Below are 20,054 nucleotides of genomic sequence, written 5' to 3'. Positions count from 1 at the left end.
TTAAGGCAAAGATTTTTATAAATGTCTCCACCCTGATGTTGACATCAGTCAGGAAAATATCAGAAATACCCAGCTATTTATCCTACTACTTAAGGGAACACATGAACTCTAATCCATGCCAATTTTCTACTTAATAAATAAAGTTAAAAAGATATGATATATATTTTTAATAATCAATAGGTTTATTAAAATCCACTAATATCTTCAATTTTTTTCAGACATTAAAAGGAGAGAATGGGTACAACTCCAAAAAACTTAGAACATCTAGGAAAGCTGAATAAAGAAAAAATGAAATAGCATTTATTCAAATCAAAACTACTTCAATAAGGTATCACTTCACACCAGTCAGAATGACCATCATTAAAAGGTCTATAAATAATAAACGCTGCAGAGGGTGTGGAGAAAAGGGAACCTTCCTACACTGTTGGTGGGAATGTAAATTGGTCAGCCACTATGGAGAACAGTATGGAGGTTCTTCACAAAAATTAAAAATGGAGTTCCATATGATCCTGCAATCCAACTCCTGGGCACATAATCATACAAAACTATAATTCAAAAAGATACATGCACCCTTATGCTCATGGCAGCACTATGCTCAATAGCCAAGACATGGAAAAAACCTAAATGTCCATTGACAGATTAACGGGTAAAGAAGATGTGCTACATATATACAATGGAATACTACTAAGCCATTGAAAAAGAATGAAATAATGTCATTTGCAGCAACATGGATGGACCTAGAGATTATCACACTAAGTGAAGTAAATCAAAAAGAGAAAGACAAATACCATATGATATCACTTATATGTGAAATCTAAAATATGACACAAGTGAACTTATCTATGAAACAGAAACAGATACACAAACATAGAAGACAGACTTGCAGTTGCCAAAGGGGAGGGGGAGTGGGGAAGGGATGGATTGGGATTTTGGGATTAGCAGATGCAAGCTATTATATATAGAATGGATAAACAACAAGGTCCTACTGTATAGCATGGGGAACTATATTCAATATCCTGTAATAAACTGTAATGAAAACGAATGTAGAAGAGAATATATATATATATATATATATATATATATATATACACATACATACATAAAACTGAATCACTTTGCTGTATAGCAGAAACTAATACGTTGTAAATCAACTATACTTCAATAAAATAAATTTTAAAAAATAAATAATAAATAGCATTTATTGAGTACCTAATCTGCTTCATTTAGTATGTGATTACATTGATTAGCTTATTCAGTATTGTAGGTTGTAGGACAACGAATCAAATCTAAAACTGATAAACCATTAAAATATATCTCTCCAATACCCTTTCTAAATACCTACTTTCATCTGCAATAAAAATTTATAAAACTTAAAAACTTTTACAGAATATGCTTAATACAAGGTGATGAAGAAAACTTCAGTTATTAAAACATATTTTCATATCGCCTTACAAACTTATTTTACTCAGTAGCACATCAGAACAAATTGTAGCATTACCAAACATATTACAGTAACTTTTTTTCATATTAAACTTCTATTGAACTTTAATTAATTAAAAATCTCATAGGGAGATAACCTTTACTTTGACACAGTGTCTTTCAAAATATATTCTTGAAACTCCATTTGTTATATATTCTAATATCAAATAAGAAAAGCTTAGAATAGAAATAAAAGGGTTGAATTAATCAGTCAACAGTAATTAACTACACATTTATCCAAAGTGAGATTTCAATTCTCTTCATTCCCTTGGCTTGATGCCATATTTTGTTTGTTTAGTGAGAACTCTATGTTTTGTGAAGCTTATGAAGGATTTAAAATTTGGGCATTTATATGAATACAATTATTTTGATAATACCTGGCAATGACAGTAACCATCCAGATTCTATATAATTTGGATAGAGTTTTTTTAAATACAACGTAACCCTTTTCTAAAATATTTTTAAGAGGATTATGATCTAAATTATGTCAGTTAGTTGTTCTTTTAAAAACGTATTTGGTTAAGTCTAAATAGATAAATTTTGGAGCATTTTTTTATGAGTCAGCCTAACTTAAGGCATAAGAACATCTCCCCAAACTATAATGGAATTATTTTTGACTTGATTTTAAATAACTATAACATAGATGATGAAATTGCTTACTAATTATACAAACAATAATTGACTGAAAACTAGAAAGACTTTGTGCATAAAGATTGCTGTTCTGCTGTTAGCTATTTAACCTCACAGCAATTAATATCACATTTGGTTAATATTTTTCATGTTCTGCTTAAGCATTTAAAGGTTTCCCAAATGACTTTCCCCCTAAATATTTGTTTCAGGAAGTATTTTCCCTAGATATTTTAAATGGTTGGATTCCAAATTAATTTTCATTTTTAATCAGTTTCTGCTTATAAATTTGGACTTCACTGTATTCATTTGTATTACTCCTCTATCTTTAATGATTTTGGAATGTAACATGAAATCATGAGTTGTTGCAAATTCGATTAATTTTATTTAAGCTTGTTAATATAGATATGAGATAAAAGTTGGGATGACTCAGAGTTAATTCTCTACTTAGCTCTTGTTGAATCAATATGATATAACTACTTTCCTATTTTAGTTTTTCAATTTTCTGACATTTTAGTCTCTGCATAAGTGTATGTATTGGTTTATTAGAGCTGCTGCAACCAATTACAGCAATTTTGATGGCTTAAAAAAACAAAAAATATCCTCTCACAGTTCTAGAGGCCAGAAGCCCAAAATCAGTGCTGGTAGGATTGGCTGACTCTTGAAGTTCTGGGGGAGAATCTGTCCATGATTTTCTCCTAGCTTCTGGTTGCTGCAGGATTCCTTGGCATTTCTTGGTTTGTGGACACATCATTCCAATCTCTGCCTCCATTTTCACATGGCTTTATCCCCTGTGTCTCTAAGAAAGACATGTTTCATTGGACTTAGGGTCCACCTGGGTTATTCAGGATGCTCTCATCTTGGGACCCTTAACTTAATTGTATCTGTGAAGATCCTTTCTCCAAATTAATTCACAGTCACAGGTACTGGGCATTAGGGTTAGGACATATTTTTTTTTGTTGGGGGGGGCACAATTCAGCCCATTACAGTATGTTTTATTACAAATTATTTTAAACTAATTTTTCAAATAAAATGAAATATCTGAGATCAAACATATTGCTATGTGGTATAAAACTATTTTTACTAGGATGTTTTCCTCTATGAACTCTATATATGAATCACCAACCAAATCCACTTGTCCTAATTGGTATTTCCATAGTCACACTCACAATATTGTTTCAGTTATTTTTGAGTAACAGTTTGCTAGTTGATAGCCACATAATCATGTCACTTTCTGATTATTTTGATTAAGGTGTTAATGTGATAAAAATAACCTCTCCAAAAGAAATATCCTCTTTAAAAGCAGAAAACATGACCACATTTCCATTCTTTCTCAGAAATCAATAAGACATTAATCCAGTACTAATGTTATTCTCAAGTGATCATTTATCCCTTTGCAGAGTTGAATTATCATCCAACTCTCTTCAACCAATAATGTACAGTTTGACACTGATTCAAGTTATTAGCTATTTCCTGATTTCTGGATATAGAATTTGGAACTATTATACTTCAATTACTCATCCACAAGAATAATCAATATATCCTTATTATAGACCAACCAAAGAGCCGAAGATATAATTAATAAAAGAAAAAAAATCAGTGTGGCAACCAAATAACAAATTAACACAGCTTGAAAGCTAAACCCTTGAAAAAAAAACCATTGAGTTATGCTTTGTATGCTCTACAGACAGGCACCAAATCCCTGGAGCTTCAAATGTGATGCTTACTATTCCCAAGGATGTAGTGACATTAAAGTCAAAGTAGAGGACCCTGGAAAACCAAGTGCTAACTCACAGATCAAGAAACCATATAACTTAATGGCAGGCATGAGGAAAATAAACTGACTGCTCAATATGCAAAACACATTTATTTCACAATTTTACAGACAAATGAGCATGGATGAGCATTCATTTCTTTGTGTGGTTTTATTTTTTTCTATTACTGTTCACACTGCTCAGTCATTAGACCAAAAAAAATAAATAAATAAAGTAAAAAGAATTCAACCAGCCAATTAATTTATAATTTATTCACACAAAACTTGGGAAATTTGAATGTTTTTAGTATCATTCACAAAGGATTGACTGTTTTTGGCTTCAACTAGTCAGACCCTTTAAAATTTCTAATATATTTTTCAAGTAAAACCACAGATTGTCTTTGGTTGTCAATAAAGCTTTTATTGATCCATGTAAACATCTGACAAAAATGAGGAATAAAATGAGCTTTCTATAAAGCATTTTTTTTTTCAGTAAGAGTGCTCTTTACTCTGAGTTTAGGCTCACTGTGTTTTTTGTTTTGTTTTGTGTTTTTTGCGGTACGCGGGCCTCTCACTGTTGTGGCCTCTCCCGTTGCAGACCACAGGCTCCGGAAGCGAAGTGCAGGCTGCACCACCAGGGAAGCACCCTAGGCTCACTGTTTTGATGTTAAATATTTGTTTTCAATGAAAAAGTGATGACAGTAGATAGTAGTTGTGTTGATGGTGGTGGGTAGTTCTTATAACTTTACTTGGTGAAAACACTCTGTGACTCTTTCCCATTCTTTTTAATTTTAAATTACATTCATATCTAAAATATAAGTGCCATTGATTTAGGTCACAAAAATTATAAATCTAAAGGAAGTGTTAAGGAACTATTACACTAACCTCCTAGAATTGGTATAAGGATTAGTGAGTTCATACTTATAATGTGCTTAGAACAATAATTGGCACATAATAAACACTATATGTGTTTGTATTTATCACTATTACAAAGGCTAGGAAAGGTTGAAAACCACTAGTGAATCCTTGGATTTCCTGACTGAAATACACATTACCAGGTGTTTTTTCATTTTTCTTTCTTCTTTAAAAGCCCTCCAGAAACATTCTTATGTTATTGGCTATTATAATTTGTGTTTGAACATAACTAAATAATAGTCCAGGAGAAAACTCCAGGGAGATTTTTATAAAGTTAAGTCTTCTTATATTTAACAGAACAAATTTAATGTATTAGTTAGCACAATAATTACTTTAAAAGCAATAAATATGAATGCAGTGGTGTGAGTTTATGGATCTCAAGGCAGATGAAATTTCTTGAAGTAAAATATATACTTAAAAACAGAATTGGTTTAGGTATACGTTGAAATGAAACAGCATAGTGCCTCTGGCTCTCTGACTCTAATCATCTTGGCTTCTATGAAAAGAAAATTGAATTTCTTATCTAAATATTGGATATTCCTTACCAACTAACTGAAAGTCAAAATTCTTTTCTGGATAAAACTTTAAATCACCAGGTATTATTCTGGGTTAATGAATCAAAGGACCACTATAAATTATGTATTAAAATAACTTTCAGATGATCTCAGTTAATTTTATAAGTGTGGATGTGAAAATCCATATTTCAAAATCAAGAAATTGTTGGAAAGCTAGTGTGTAAATTAGAATTGACTGCTTCTCAATTTCTAGCTGAGAATCAGCAAATTTTTACCATCATGAGATTATTTAACTCGAAGTAATTTATACCCTGAAATTGTTATTTTAAAATCTTAGATGATATAGTTTGGATTTTATAATTCTCAGTATTCCATACATTTACATTTCCAGTTGTGTAAATAAGTGAAGACCACCTGTATGTGAACAAGCAAAGGCTTTTTATTCAGAACTAGAGTCCATTACCATCACTTGCATTTCATAGGGATTTAAAGGCAGTAACGGAAGTGTAAAGCTTTAAAGTGGAAAAAAGAAAAGGCTTCAGGTATACCCTGAATGGAAGCTGTCAGCATGAGGAATCTGGAGACAGGCTAACTTAGAAGAAGGGCACCCTATGTGATTGGCTAGGGAAGCATGTTTCATTTCCTCTGGTTGGTCTGAAGTTAGAAGCAGGGCAAAAATTAGGGAAGTTGGCAGTTATTGATCAAGTTTTGCCTTTGGGGGCTGATTGCTACAGAGGTTGTGGTTTGGCTTCCCTGCCTGGTTGCTAGTAAGGATGTGGATCAGAGTTCTATGTTTTAGTTATGGCCTGGCCATATTCCATTTGTATATTCAGCCTCTCACAGATATATATGTATTTCATTATAAAATTATTTCTACTATAAGGTCAAATATTAATCTATAGTAAAAGCTGTCCTTTAATTTATTAAAACCCTCTGATATTTATTTATATCTTACCTACCAACTAAAATGTACTGTAAGGTATGAATTTTCTCTTAAAGTAGATCAAATTCTTCAAATACAACTCGGAGATTTTCTCCCAACATCTCATAAAATAAAAAGCTAAGGTTGTTAATCAGTCAGTAAATACAGGCATACTTCAGAGACATTGCAAATTCAGTTCCAGACCACCACAATAAAGCTAATATTGGAATAAAGCAAGTCACATGAATTTTTTGGTTTCCCAGTGCATATAAAACCTATGTTTACACTATACTGTAGTCTAGTAAGTGTGCAATAGTAATTTGTCTAAAAAGCAGTGTACATACCTTAATTTTAAAATACTTTATTGCTAAAAAATGCTATTGTCTGACAATGCAGAATTGACACAAACTTTCAATTTGTCAAAAATGCAGTATCTGTGAAGCACAATTAAGCAAAGTGCAATTAAAAAACTTATGCCTAGGGCTTCCCTGGTGACGCAGGGATTGAGAGTCCGCCTACCGATGCAGGGGACACAGGTTCGTGCCCCGGTCCGGGAAGATCCCACATGCCGCAGAGCGGCTGGGCCCGTGAGACATGGCCGCTGAGCCTGCGCGTCCGGAGCCTGTGCTCCGCAACGGGAGAGGCCACGGCAGTGAGAGGCCCGCGTATCGCAAAAAAACAAACAAACAAAAAAGATATTCTAGGATATTCACATGTTCATTTCCTCACCAACGAATAAGACAATTTTTGGATCCTATATGAGCAATACTAAAGTTATTTTTGTTAGAACAAATAACTAAAATTTATAAAGCATTGTAAATCGATAAATACAACAAATGCAAGGAGTGGTGGAAAGTATATATTAAAATCAGTCATGTTTCAAAAGAACAACGTGAAAGCATGAGAAAAACGATGAAAGCATCTTCTAAGATAAATGTTGACACAAAAAAACATAAAATGTACTTCCTTAATATTAAACTGAGGAATAAAAGAAAAATTGAGAGTTCATGTTTCTAGTTTTTTTTCATTCATAAAACTTTCATTCCACTTACATCAACTTAATACACATGTTCTGAACAATTATACTTGGATTGTTCATAAAGATTTCATAAAATATTAAATAAATCTAGCCACCATATCAAGTTATTCCACTGTTCACTGTTTTTACAGAACATGCATGTTAGATAAGTTTCAAAGAAATCACAAAAGCAAAAATCATTTTTTGCTTTTTGGGGGCTTTTGTTCTACTTTTCTGCTTGATATCCATGAAATAATGGATATCAAGAAATTCATTTTAACACATCTTTACTTGTACATTTGTGCTTAGGTTGCTTAAAATATTTAAATGCAAATAAAATGAGTGTTACCAAACTAATGAAAGAAAACAACAGGTAACTTTACAAACAATGGAATATGAATAATTTCTGCCCTTCTCCAGACAAAACTGGATCACAACTTTGTCTAAAGGAACACTTCTGCAGCTGTAGTCAAAGGTATGCATGACGAGATTTTGTACTCCACAGATACACATGGTTCAAAATGTAATGATATCTTGGGTTAAATCCATTTCATCTGCCCTTACCAATTAAGGTCATTTTAAGACTTATATGTCCTCCAAGCTGCACATAGCCCAAACAATAAGATGTTTGCCCAAGTTATTTTCCAGGAATGTGCAGTCACCTATGTCTAGCACAAGCTGAGCTGAGAGTCAGCTGTGTCAAGTTCCAGCTGAGCTGGTTAAGACTGAATAGGCCCACTGACCCTCCAGCTAGATGTGCAGGAGTGTCCACTCAGTGACCTTTTGAATGTGCAGAGGCCTGTAGCTGAGTTACGCCTGTGCAGAACAATGATTATTGCACTTTTTTCCAATCACATTTCCCCAAGCTCCCCACACTCCCCGTGACTCAGACCACCCTGCTTTATTCTTTATACACAAATACAACAACCCCCTTACCTTAGGGGAGGCAGATTTGAGGCTTGCTCTCCCATCTCCTCACTTGGATGCCTTACCAATTAACTCTCTCTTTGCTACAAACCTCAGTGTCTCAGCCTTTTGGCTTGCTGTGCATCAGGCAAAACAAACATGTTTGGTAATAATATCCATTGGGAATCTATTTTTACTATAGTCCTATAATTTCTCCAAATCTTAAAATACCCACAACAACCAAATCTTTGATAGGAACCGATTTTATCTCCTATCCTGCACCAGGACAAACCAATAGGCAGGCAGTTTTCTTTCCTTAGACATAGAAGCAGTTTTAACACAAGTCCTTGCAAAGCCACAACATAGCAAAAGTACTATGTATAAAAATTTCACATCTCCATATTGATCACCTCAAGATGAAAATAACTCTCAACAAAGTGGTTATAGAAGGAACATACTTCAACATAATAAAAGCCATATATGACAAGCCCACAGCTAACATCAAAGCTTTTCCTCTAAGATTAGGAACAAGACAAAGATGCCCACTCTCACTATTCTTATTCAACACAGTATTGGAAGCCCTAGACACAACATTCAAACAAGAAAAAGAAGTATAAGACATCCAAATTAGAAAGGAAGAAGTAAAACTGTAACTATTTGGGGCTTCCCTGGTGGCGCAGTGGTTGAGAATCTGCCTGCTAATGCAGGGGACATGGGTTTGAGCCCTGGTCTGGGAGGATCCCACATGCCGCGGAGCAACCAGGCCCATGAGCCACAACTACTGAGCCTGCGCGTCTGGCGCCTGTGCTCCACAACAAGAGAGGCTGCGATAGTGAGAGGCCCATGCACCGCGATGAAGAGTGACCCCCGCTTGCCACAACTAGAGAAAGCCCTCACACAGAAACGAAAACCCAACACAGCAAAAATAAATTAATTAATAAACTCCTACTCCCAACATCTTCTTTAAAAAAAAAAAAAACTGTAACTATTTGCAGATGACATGATACTATATATAGAAAACCCAAAAGACTCCACCAAAAAACTCTTGAGAACTAATAAATAAATTCAGTAAAGTTGCAGGATGCAAAATCAATATACAAGATCAGTTGCATTTCTCTACACTAATAACAAGTTATCAGAAAGAGAAATTAAGAAAACAATCCCATTTACAATTGCATCAAAAAGAATAAAATTCCTAGAAGTAAATTTAACCAAGGAGGTAAAAGACTTATACTTGAAAAACTATAAGGCATTGATGAAAGAAATTGAGGACAACACAAAAAAATGGAAAGCTATTCAATGCTCATGGACTATAGGAATTAATATTGTTAAAATGCCCATACTACACAAAGCAATTTACAGATTCAATGCAATCTTTATGAAAATTCCAATGGCATTTTTCACAAAAATAGAAGAAACAATCTGAAAATTTTTATGGAACCACAAAAGACCCCAAATAGCCAAAGCAACCTTGAGAAAGAACAAAGCTAAAGGCATTATGTGCTGCAATTTCAAACTACATGACAAAGCTATATTACTCAAAACAGTATGGTACTGGCATAAAAACAGACACATAAATCCATGGAACAGAGTAGAAAGCCCAGAAATAAACCAACACATATACAGTCAATTAATTTATGGCAAGGGAACCAAAAATAGGTAATACGGAAAGGACAGTCTCTTCAATAAATGGTGTTTGGAAAACTGGACAGCCACATGCAAAAGAATGAAACTGGACCACTATTTTAGGCCATACATAAGAATCAACTCAAAATGGATTAAAGAATTGAATATAAGATCTGGAATCATAAAACTCCTATAAGAAAACAGGCTTTAAGCTCCTTGACAGAGGTCTTGGTGACAATTTTTTTGATTTGATACCAAAAGCAGGAATAAACAAGTGGTACTACATCAAACTAAAAGGCATCTGCATAGCAAAGGAAAACACCAACAAAATGAAAAGGCAAACAATGGAATGGAAAAAAATATTTGCAAATCACATATCCAATAAAGGGTTAATATCCAAAATATATAAAGAATTCATACAACTCAATAGCAAAAAAGACAAATAATCTGATTAAGAAATGGGCAGGGAATCTGAATAGACATTTTCGAAAGAAGACATACAGATGGCCAACAGATACATGAAATTGTGATCGACATCACTAATCATTAGGGAAATGCAAATTAAAACCAAAATGAGGTATCACCTCACACCTGTCAAAATGGTTGTTATCGGCTTCTGCTGGCAGCTGGAAGTCACTGTCTCCCGGGTGAACAAGGCTGTTGCAACGAGGGTCGGCAAGTGCAGGTTTGCCCTCCTGCAGACGTGGTGCGCAGAAAGTCAAAACAGAAGCCACCCCCCAAGAAGAAGATGACAGTCTCCCTAGATGCCCAGTTCACCTGCCCCTTCTGCAACCACGAGAAGTCTTGTGACATGAAAATGGACCAGGCCCACAACACTGGAGTCATCTCTTGTACCATGTGCCTAGAATAATTCCAGACGCCCATCACTTATCTGTACACACCAGTGGACGTGTACAGCGATTGGATAGAGGCCTGCGAGGCAGCCAATCACTAGCAACACAGAGGACCCACCCCCTTGGCAGCCTCACCTGCTGGGTACCAATCCAGAGACATTCCAGGGTCCAGGGTGTGGGTCCAGGGCCTTTGCAGCCCTGTGTGTATGTGGAATTGGCATGGATGTGGGTGTGGGTGTGAGTGTGGGTGTGGCTGCAGGTGTGACTCTGGCAGTGTCCTCGTGAGCATGGGGTAGTGTTGAAGGGTTGCTGGGCTCCAGGGTCCTGAACTGCCTCCCTTGGCTCCAAAAGCCTTTGACTTGCTCCCTCCTCTGGCACCTGGCCCCCTGGCTTTGGGGTCTTGGCTCCTCCAGGGACCAGTGTCCTGACATCCTAGGTGAGGGCAAGCCCAGCAGAGGCTGCCTCAGGACTCTCTAGCATCTTCCCCCACCTCACCAGCATTTGTCCATTTGAACTGGACTGACTGCCCATCCTCCTTCCCTGCCTTCCAAGGCCTGTGGCCTGGGATTCAAGCCACAGCCCCACAGGCCCCCTGGCAGAGCAGCCTGTTTTCAGGTTTGGCCACTTTTGTAGAGGAGGGAGGGGCTGGGTTGGGGATAGCTGTCAGTCACCGGCCCTTAAATAAAGCAGCCAACATACACATACACACAAAAAAATGGTTATTATCAAAAAGGTAAGAAATAACAAGTGTTCATGAGGATATAAAGAAAAGGGAATCCCTGTGCTCTGTTAGTGGGAATGTAAATTGGTGCAGCTATTAGGGAAAACAGTATGGCGTTCCCTCAAAAAATTAGAAATAGAACTACCATATGATCTAGAAATTCCACTTCTGGATATTTATCCAAAGGAAACAAAACACTAACTTGAAAAGTTATCTGCTCCCCCACGTTCACTGCAGCATTATTTACAATAGTCAAGACATGGAAACAAACTAAGTGTCCATCAATGGATGAATGGACAAAGAAAATATGGTATGTATATATACAATGGAATATTATTTAGCTATAAAAAAGAAGGAAATCTTGCCATTTGCAACAACCTGAATGGAACCTGAGGGCATTATGCTAAGTGAAATAAGTCAGAGAAAGATATACCATACAATCTCACTTATATGTAGAATCTAAAAAACAAAAAACAACAACAAAAATGAATGCATAAATACAGAGAACAGGTTGGTGGTTTCCAAAGGGGAAACAGGGGGTGGGGGACAGGTGAAATGGATGAAGGGCACCAAAAGGTACAAACTTCCAGTTATAAAATAAATAAGTCATGGGGTATAATATATAGCATGGCAACTATAGTTAATAATATGGTATAAGCATACCTTGTTCTATTGCACTTGAATTTATTGCACTTCACAGATATTACATTTTTTACAAAAATGCAGGTTTGTTGCAATCCTGCATTGTCAGATAATGGTTAGCATTTTCAGCAATAAAGTATGTTTTAATTAAGGTATGTACATTATTTTTTTAGACCTAATGTTATTGCACACTTAATAGACTACAGTATCATATAAACATAACTTTTATATGCCTTGGGAAACCAAAAAATTTATGTGGCCCACTTTATTGTAATGTTCACTTTACTGCTGTGGTCTGGAACTGAACCCACAATATCTCTGAGATATGCCTGTATTGTATATTTCAAAGTTACTGAGAGAGTAGACCTTAAAACTTATTCATCACAGGAAAAAAAAATTATATGTGGTGATGAATGTCAACTAGACACTGTGGTAATTATCTTACAATATATATACATATCAAATCACTATGTTTTACACCTTGAAACTAGTGTCATATGTCAATTATATCTCAATTAAAAAAAATCTAATTGGCAATAGCCAAATGATAAAATAGCTAGGAAAAGGTAACAAAAGTTCAAAACCTATATGAAGAAACAACAAAATTTATTTCAGCAAGATAAAATATCTTGTTAAAACAAGAGCTGAATAAATGAAAAAACAAAGCAAGTCTGAATGTAAAATTTTAAAAAAAGAAAAAGACAGAAAGAAAAGGGAAAAAGCAGGTAAATTTCTAAATGTTAACTGATTCTATTCCCCTATCATTAATCATAAAAATCTTATGGGAAAAAATAGAAATTCAAATAAAATTAACATATACTTGTCATAAAAAAAATCTATTTGTGGGAAAGTATGGATAACAAATGTGTAAATTTCAGAATGAGATAGACAAAAGTTGGGAGGCTGGTTAATTTTCCCCTCCTTCTCCTGCTTCAGCCTTGTGCACTTGGGCATCCAACGTTCACAATGTCAAGCTGCCTCTCAGTCACTGCACTGTTAGCACGCTGTCTTTGTGTGATTCTTTACTTAACATATCAAGTTCAGCAATGGCTTCATCAAAAGCTGACTTAATAATCTTAAGTCTATTGACAGATGAATATGTAAAGAAAATGTGCTATACACATACAATGGAATACTATTTAGCCATTAAAAAGAAGGATATTCTACCATTTGCAAAAACATGCATGGACCTTGAGAGCATTATGCTAACTGAAATAAGTCAGACTGAGAAAGAAAAATATCATATGACCTCACTTATATGTGAAACCTAAAATAAACTCATAGAAACAGAGTCAGAATTGTGGTTGCTGGGGGCGGGGGCATAATTGGGTGAAGATGGTCAAATGGTATAAACTTCCAGTTGTAAGATAAATAAGTTCTGGGGTATAATGTACAACACGATGACTATAGTTAACAGTACTGTATATTTAAAAGTTGCTAAGACAGTAAATCTTAAAAGTTCTCATCACAAGGAAAAAAAAATATAATTATGTGAGGTGATGGATGTTAGCTCAACTTACTATGATAATCATTTTACAACATATACATTTTTTAAAGCTTTATGTTGTACACCTTAACACATATAGTGTTATATGTGAATTATATTTAAATAAAACTGGAGGGGAAAAGAGGTCTCTTTCCAAGACAGCAGGCTTTTTCCAGAAAGTTTAGAATCGCACAATAGAACACAGAGAACTTACAGCCCAGACCCAATACGATAGGATGTTTTTGGTTGCATTTTCTGTTTCTGACTTGGAAAGCTTCTTGGTAGGCTTGCTGTGACTGACCCATAATCCTTTCTTGTCATCACCAGCAGTAAACTGACCAAGTAACAGTAGTAGTCTCCTTTCATTTTCAAGTAGAAGACTTTGCTCTGGGTTTGTGAAACACTGGGGATGAAGAATTTTTTCCAAAAGAGTAAATCATTTTCAGATACCTCAGAGATCACTTTCAATTTTCTCTCTGTATTCTCAAGCCATTGGAACCTTCCATCATTTTCTCAGTACTTGAGACAACCTCCAAGATGATCTATGGGCTCCAGAACATTTTCATAAGCTACTGAGAGAAGATTAATTTGGCTTCTTGCTCAGTTACAGACTTCATGCAGGCTGCCATGTCAACATATCACTCAGCTTGCTTGCTCAGTTTGGCCTCTGCACCAGCATGTTTTCATCCGTGATTGGAAGCTTGTGCCAGAAGTGGATGGTGGTGGATGGAGAGGAGTCCTGCTGGCTCTGAGCAATGGCAGTGGGGAGGCTGAAACTGTTCCTGGACCTCGCTGCTCACAGGCTCTGTGTTTCTGTCTTCAATTTGTGGCAAAGTGAATATGAAAGAAGTAATAATTGTGTTACGCCTTGATCCTTAAATTCATTATAGTAGCTTCTTTTTCCTTGTGGAGGATTCCAAACTGATCCTATGAACTCTTGCAGAAATTTCAGCTCAGGAAATGATAAATGTTTATCCCATCACCAACCTCTTTAGTAAATTTTTCTCCAGTCTTTTACAGGGTTTGGGAATAATTCTCACTTATTCAGGTGATCGCCTGGGTTTGACTGCCTTGGGTCACTCTGTTTCCTTCTAAATCACTTTTACCACAAGTACTGTAACCTCCATAGTTACAACAAAGTTGTATATAATACAAAAGTTGTACATAATCAGCATTTCCTATAATTGATGATATCACTTAATTCTTAAATTCACCTCTGTGGACAAAGAATGTTGCCTGTGATATCAAAAACAATAGACTTTGCAGCCATCGAGCCACTGGCCACTGCAGCAGGGCCGACACCCTGAGGGGATTCAGGTTGCAGAAAGCAGAATACTGGACCTAGATAATTAAGGTGCCTATCAAAGGAAGGATTTCAATGAGCTCAGACTCTCTTGCATCTTCCCATACATAGAAAAGCACTAAATTCATGAACACAAGACTTCTGGTGTTTCTTTAATTAATAGTAATCTTTTCATGTTCTAACTACCTGGTTTTTTTTTGTTTGTTTGTTTTTTGGCAAAAACTTCTGTATATTCTTGCTCCTCCCTTACCTCTTCAGAATAGTCCCTCAGGGCTATCTGAGAGCCTATCTCCCCAGCTTAAGTCCTCAGTATGTCTGCCAAATAAAACATAATTCTCAACTTTTAGGCTGTGCATTTTTTTTCAGTCAATACCTAATTAATGCAAATATTTCAAAAAATGAATGTTTTTCTTGAAAGTAACATGCACTTTACTCAGTCACTGAAAGGAACGAAACTGGGTCATTTTTAGAGACATGGATGTACCTAGAGAGTGTCATATAGAGTGAAATAAGTCAGAAAGAGAAAAACAAATATTGTATATTAACGCATATATGTGGAATCTAGAAAAGTGGTATAGATGATCTTATTTTCAAAGCAGAAAAAGAGACACAGATGGAGAGAACAAATGTATGGATACCAAGGGAGAAAGGGGAGGGGGGTGGGAGGAACTGGGAGATTGGGATTAACACATATACACTATTAGTACTGTTAGACAACTAATGAGAACATAATGTATAGCACAGGGAACTCTACTTAATGCACTGTGGTGACCTAAATGGGAAGGAAACCCAAAAAAGAGGGGATACATGTTTATGCATAGCTGATTCATTTTGCTGTACAGTAGAAACTAACACAACATTGTAAAGCACCTATACTCCAATAAAAATTAATTAAAAAAAGAAAGTAACATGCAGTATGTACTTTTTATTCTTCTACCCTATGTTAGAAGAATGAACAAAACTTTAAGTTACTCTTAAATATATTTAAGAATATATTATTTCAACATAATTTAGCAAAATGTGGCATAAATTTTTGAGATTAACACATAATTTCTAATTTTATACATTAAAAAATCCACAAAATAAAATATTTTATAATTTTTGAATATATTCATAGTAAAGCCAACTGTGTTGAATAAAGTCAGATATATTAAAAGGATAAAAAATTAGAATCCATTTAGCTGTCAGAAAAAAGAATCATTATTACAAAACCCAAATCATCATAAATCACAGTAATGAGCCTCAAGTAGAACTATTACATTGTATTATGCTGCAGTATTTCAGGTCCTTAAAATAAGTAAAATTGCATGTATTTTAATATAAAAAGATACCATATACCCGTCCTCTAAGTTATTGCTTTCCATCACGATGATGGATTTATGTTAATCAGTTTCATCCTCTTTTGAGTAGTTAAATCTACAATTGTCAAAAACAGCAAAGGTTAAGTAGGCTAGACTTCTGAGTGATATTCCCAGTAATCTGTTGACCAAGATGGCCTGAGGCCTTTAAAGTTCCCCTCAGTTTGACTAAATTGTAAACAGGTTTTTTTTTTAAGACTATAAACGTCTGACCTCCCTTTTCTTAGATCAAGTACTTTAGAAAGCTTTCAATCATAAATTATTTCTCTGTCCCTTTGAGATATAAATTTTCTCCTAGCCTTTTGTCCATTTTACAATTCAAGAATGTCTTTCTCAGGGACCTGGGAGCCATTCCTTTGAAATGTAATCATCAAGAAAGATAGGGACACTATCTCCCAGTCTTTGTGGGAGGATAGAAGCCTATCTTCCACAATTAGCAAACACAGATGGCCTAACACATTGACCAACCTCCTCTGAAGTCTTCCAGTACTTTTCCATCAGCTTGCCCCAGGGCTTAAAAATCCTCTGGCCTTTTGTTCCCCAGAATTCGGTTTAATCTCTCTACCTTGTTGCAATAGCCTCGAATAATGTCTTTCTTTCCTGCTTAACTCTGTCCAGTACAATTTTTCTTTGACACCGTTTATAGAATTTTTCACCTTATCCAAGAAATGTACCCATTAATTGCCAATTTTTTGGAAGGTTCTATCTTAGGCACTATCAAAATGAATGCTCCCCCTTAGAGATTACATTTGAATGTAAATATAGAGTGTCCTAATCAAGACTATAATTTAGAACAAGTTTGTCTCCAGTGTTTTTAGGTTCTTTGTTATTACCTTCTCTAGCGAAAAGGAGTGTGTTTTCACTACATGCAGGCACTTCAGAAGAACACATGGAGTTGCAGAATGAAAAAAAAAAAAAATCCAAATCCTCTAGCCAAACTGACTTATTTTCTTAGAAGTCTTATGGTTTTACGTTTTATATTTAGGTCTATAATCCATTTTGTGCTAATATTTTATACAATGCAAGCTAAAGATCAGAGTTCATGTTCTTTGCTTTGTTTTGTTTTTGACATATAGGTATCCTATTATCCCAGTCTATTTCTTGAAAGCAATGACCCTTTCTCCAGTTAATTGCCTTTGTGTTTTTGTCAAATATGTTTTTCATATGTATGAGTCTATTTCTGGACTCCTCCTATTCCGTTGCTTTATTTGTTTAGCTTGATGCCAATACCACTCTGTCTTGATTATTGTAGCTTTATAATAAACCTCAATATCAGGTAGTATTAGCCATTCATTTTTTTTTCCTTGTTAAGCATCTTTAAATTTGGGGGCTACATGTAGTTCTGTACACAGATAGGGTAGAGGGTCCTCAGAGAAAGAGAACCAAGCATAGCTTTCTTGACATAAGAGAAGATATTTTTGGCCTAAGACATTTTGTGATCTAAGCCTGGTCACAATGCTTGTCCTTGAACAGGTCCCAGCAATTAATAACATTAAGGGAACAAAAGAATGTAGGAACAAAGGACTGTTATCAGGCAACAACAGTAACAATAGTAAAGATAATATATCAGTTGTAAAGACTCCCAGTTCTATTTCAATGTTAAAGATTAGCATGAAGTGCTCAACCACCAGATCAACTGGAAATTAAGGGAGGAGGATGTTGACCTTTTCTGACCCTCCTGACTTCAATCAACTAAAGCTTAGACACTGAATATGAGTCCCTTCGTGAATATACATGTACCCTTAGCTTAAAACTTCCCCAACTTTGCTGTTCAGAGAGATGTTGCTTTGGGAAAGATCCCTGGTGCTCTCCTTACTTGCTGCAAGTAATAATTCCTTCCTTCTCTTGATCTTTCATTTGGCTGTGTCTTTTGGCTCGACCCCACAAAGAGGCAAACCCAATTTTGTGATAACCATTCCGTAGCATTTCTATATGAATTTTAAAGTCAACTTAGTAATTTTTACCAAAACAAATATCCTGCTAGGATTTTGATTGTAAATTTGCTGATCACAGTATTGATCTTTCAGACCATGAGTATGGTATATCTCTCCATTTATTTAGGCTTTCTTTAATTTCTTTCTGTAACATTTTATAATTTTAATGTATATATCTTACATATTGTCAGATTTACCTCTAAGTATTTAATAACTTTGATCCTATAAGTGGCATAGTTTTTCATTTCAATGTGTGAATATTTATTGCTAGTAATTTCAAAATACAATTATTCTTATGTATTGATCTTGTTTCTACATGCCTGATAAACTTATTTACTAGCTTTAATATAAAGCTGAATAGACATAGTGAAAGACATCCTTGATTTTTGTCATAGGGGAATGCATTCTCTCCTGATCATAGGGGAAAAGCATTCCTTCTTTCATCATGATGTATTATGTTAGCAGTGGGATTTTTTATTTTAATTGGGGTATAGTTGCTTTACAATGTTCTGTTAGTTTCTGCTGTACAAAAAGATGAATCAGCTATATGTATACATATATCCCCTCCATCTTGGAACTCCCAACCAACACCCTATCCCACTCATCTAGGTCACCACAGAGCACTGAGCTGAGCTCCCTGCCCTATACAGCAGGTACCCACTAGCTATCTGTTTTAAACATATAGTGTATATATGTCAATGCTAATCTCTCAGTTCATCCCACATCCCCCTTCACACACACACCCCCCGCCGTGTCCACTTGTCTGTCCTCTACATCAGTGTATCTATTCCTGCCCTGCAAATAGGTTCATCTGTACCAATTTTTCTAGATTCCACATATATGCATTAATATACAATATTTGTTTTTCTCTTTCTGACTTAATTCATTCTGTATGACAGACTCTAGGTCCATCCACATCTCTACAAATGACCCAATTTCATTCCTTTTAATGGCTGAGTAATATTCCATTGTATATATGAACCACATCTTCTTTATCCATTCCTCTGTTGGTGGACATTTAGGTTGCTTCCATGTTCTGGCTATTGTAAATAGTGCTGCAATGAACATTGGGGTGCATGTGTCTTTTGAATTATGGTTTTCTCAGGGTATATGCCCAGTACAGGGATTGCTGGGTCATAAGGTAATTCTATTTTCAATTTTTTAAGGAATCTCCATACTTTTCAACAAAGTGGCTGTATCAATTTACATTCCCACCAACAGTGCCAGAGGTTCCCTTTTCTCCACACTCTCTTCAGCATTTATTGTTTGTAGATTTTTTGATGATGGCTATTCTGACTGGTGTGAGGTGATACCTCATTGTAGTTTTGAGTTGCCTTGCTCTAATATTAGATTAGTGATGTTGAACATCCTTTCATGTGTTTGTTGGCAATCTGTATATCTTCTTTGGAGAAATGTCTATTTAGGTCTTCTGCCCATTTTTTGATTGGGCTGTTTGTTTTTTGGATATTGATCTGCATGAGCTGTTTGTATATTTTTAGAGATTAATCTCTTGTCAGTTCCTTCATTTGCAAATATTTTCTCCCATTCTGGGGGTTGTCTTTTCATCTTGTTTATGTTTTCCTTTGCTATGAAAAAGCTTTTAAGTTTAATTAGGTACCATTTATTTTTGTTTTTATTTTCATTACTCTAGGAGGTGGGTCAAAAAAAGATCTTACTGTGATTTATGTCAAAGATTGTTCTGCCTATGTTTTCCTCTAAGATTTTTATAGTGTCTAGGCTTACATTTAGGTCTTTATTCCATTTTGAGTTTATTTTAGTATATGGTGATAGGAAGTGTTCTAATTTCATTGTTTTACATGTAACTGTCCATTTTTCCCAGCAACACTTACTGAAGAGGCTGTCTTTTCTCCCTGTATATTTTTGCCTCCTTTGTCATAGATTAGGTAACCATAGGTATGTGGGATAATCTATTGTCTTTCTATCCTGTTCCATTAATCTATATTTCTGGTTTTGTGCCAGGACCATATTGTCTTG

The 20,054-nt window shown here is 35.3% G+C and overlaps 1 pseudogene across 1 annotated transcript in view; it reads left to right on the top strand.

Annotated features, from left to right (window-relative positions):
- The window catches only part of LOC307182325 (transcription elongation factor 1 homolog), a 57,175-nt pseudogene extending 46,459 nt beyond the window's left edge, over window positions 1–10,716 (top strand). The window contains exon 2 of the transcript in view: window positions 10,339–10,716. The product of the transcript in view is annotated as a transcription elongation factor 1 homolog (transcript). The remainder of the gene's footprint in view (window positions 1–10,338) is intronic.
- The last annotated feature ends 9,338 nt before the right edge of the window (window positions 10,717–20,054 follow it).

Source organism: Stenella coeruleoalba (genome assembly GCF_951394435.1).
Source record: "Stenella coeruleoalba genome assembly, chromosome: 2".
In the NCBI taxonomy this organism is placed as follows: domain Eukaryota; kingdom Metazoa; phylum Chordata; class Mammalia; order Artiodactyla; family Delphinidae; genus Stenella; species Stenella coeruleoalba.
Note: the sequence above shows the minus strand (reverse complement) of the source record. Positions and strands in the feature narration are given on the sequence as shown.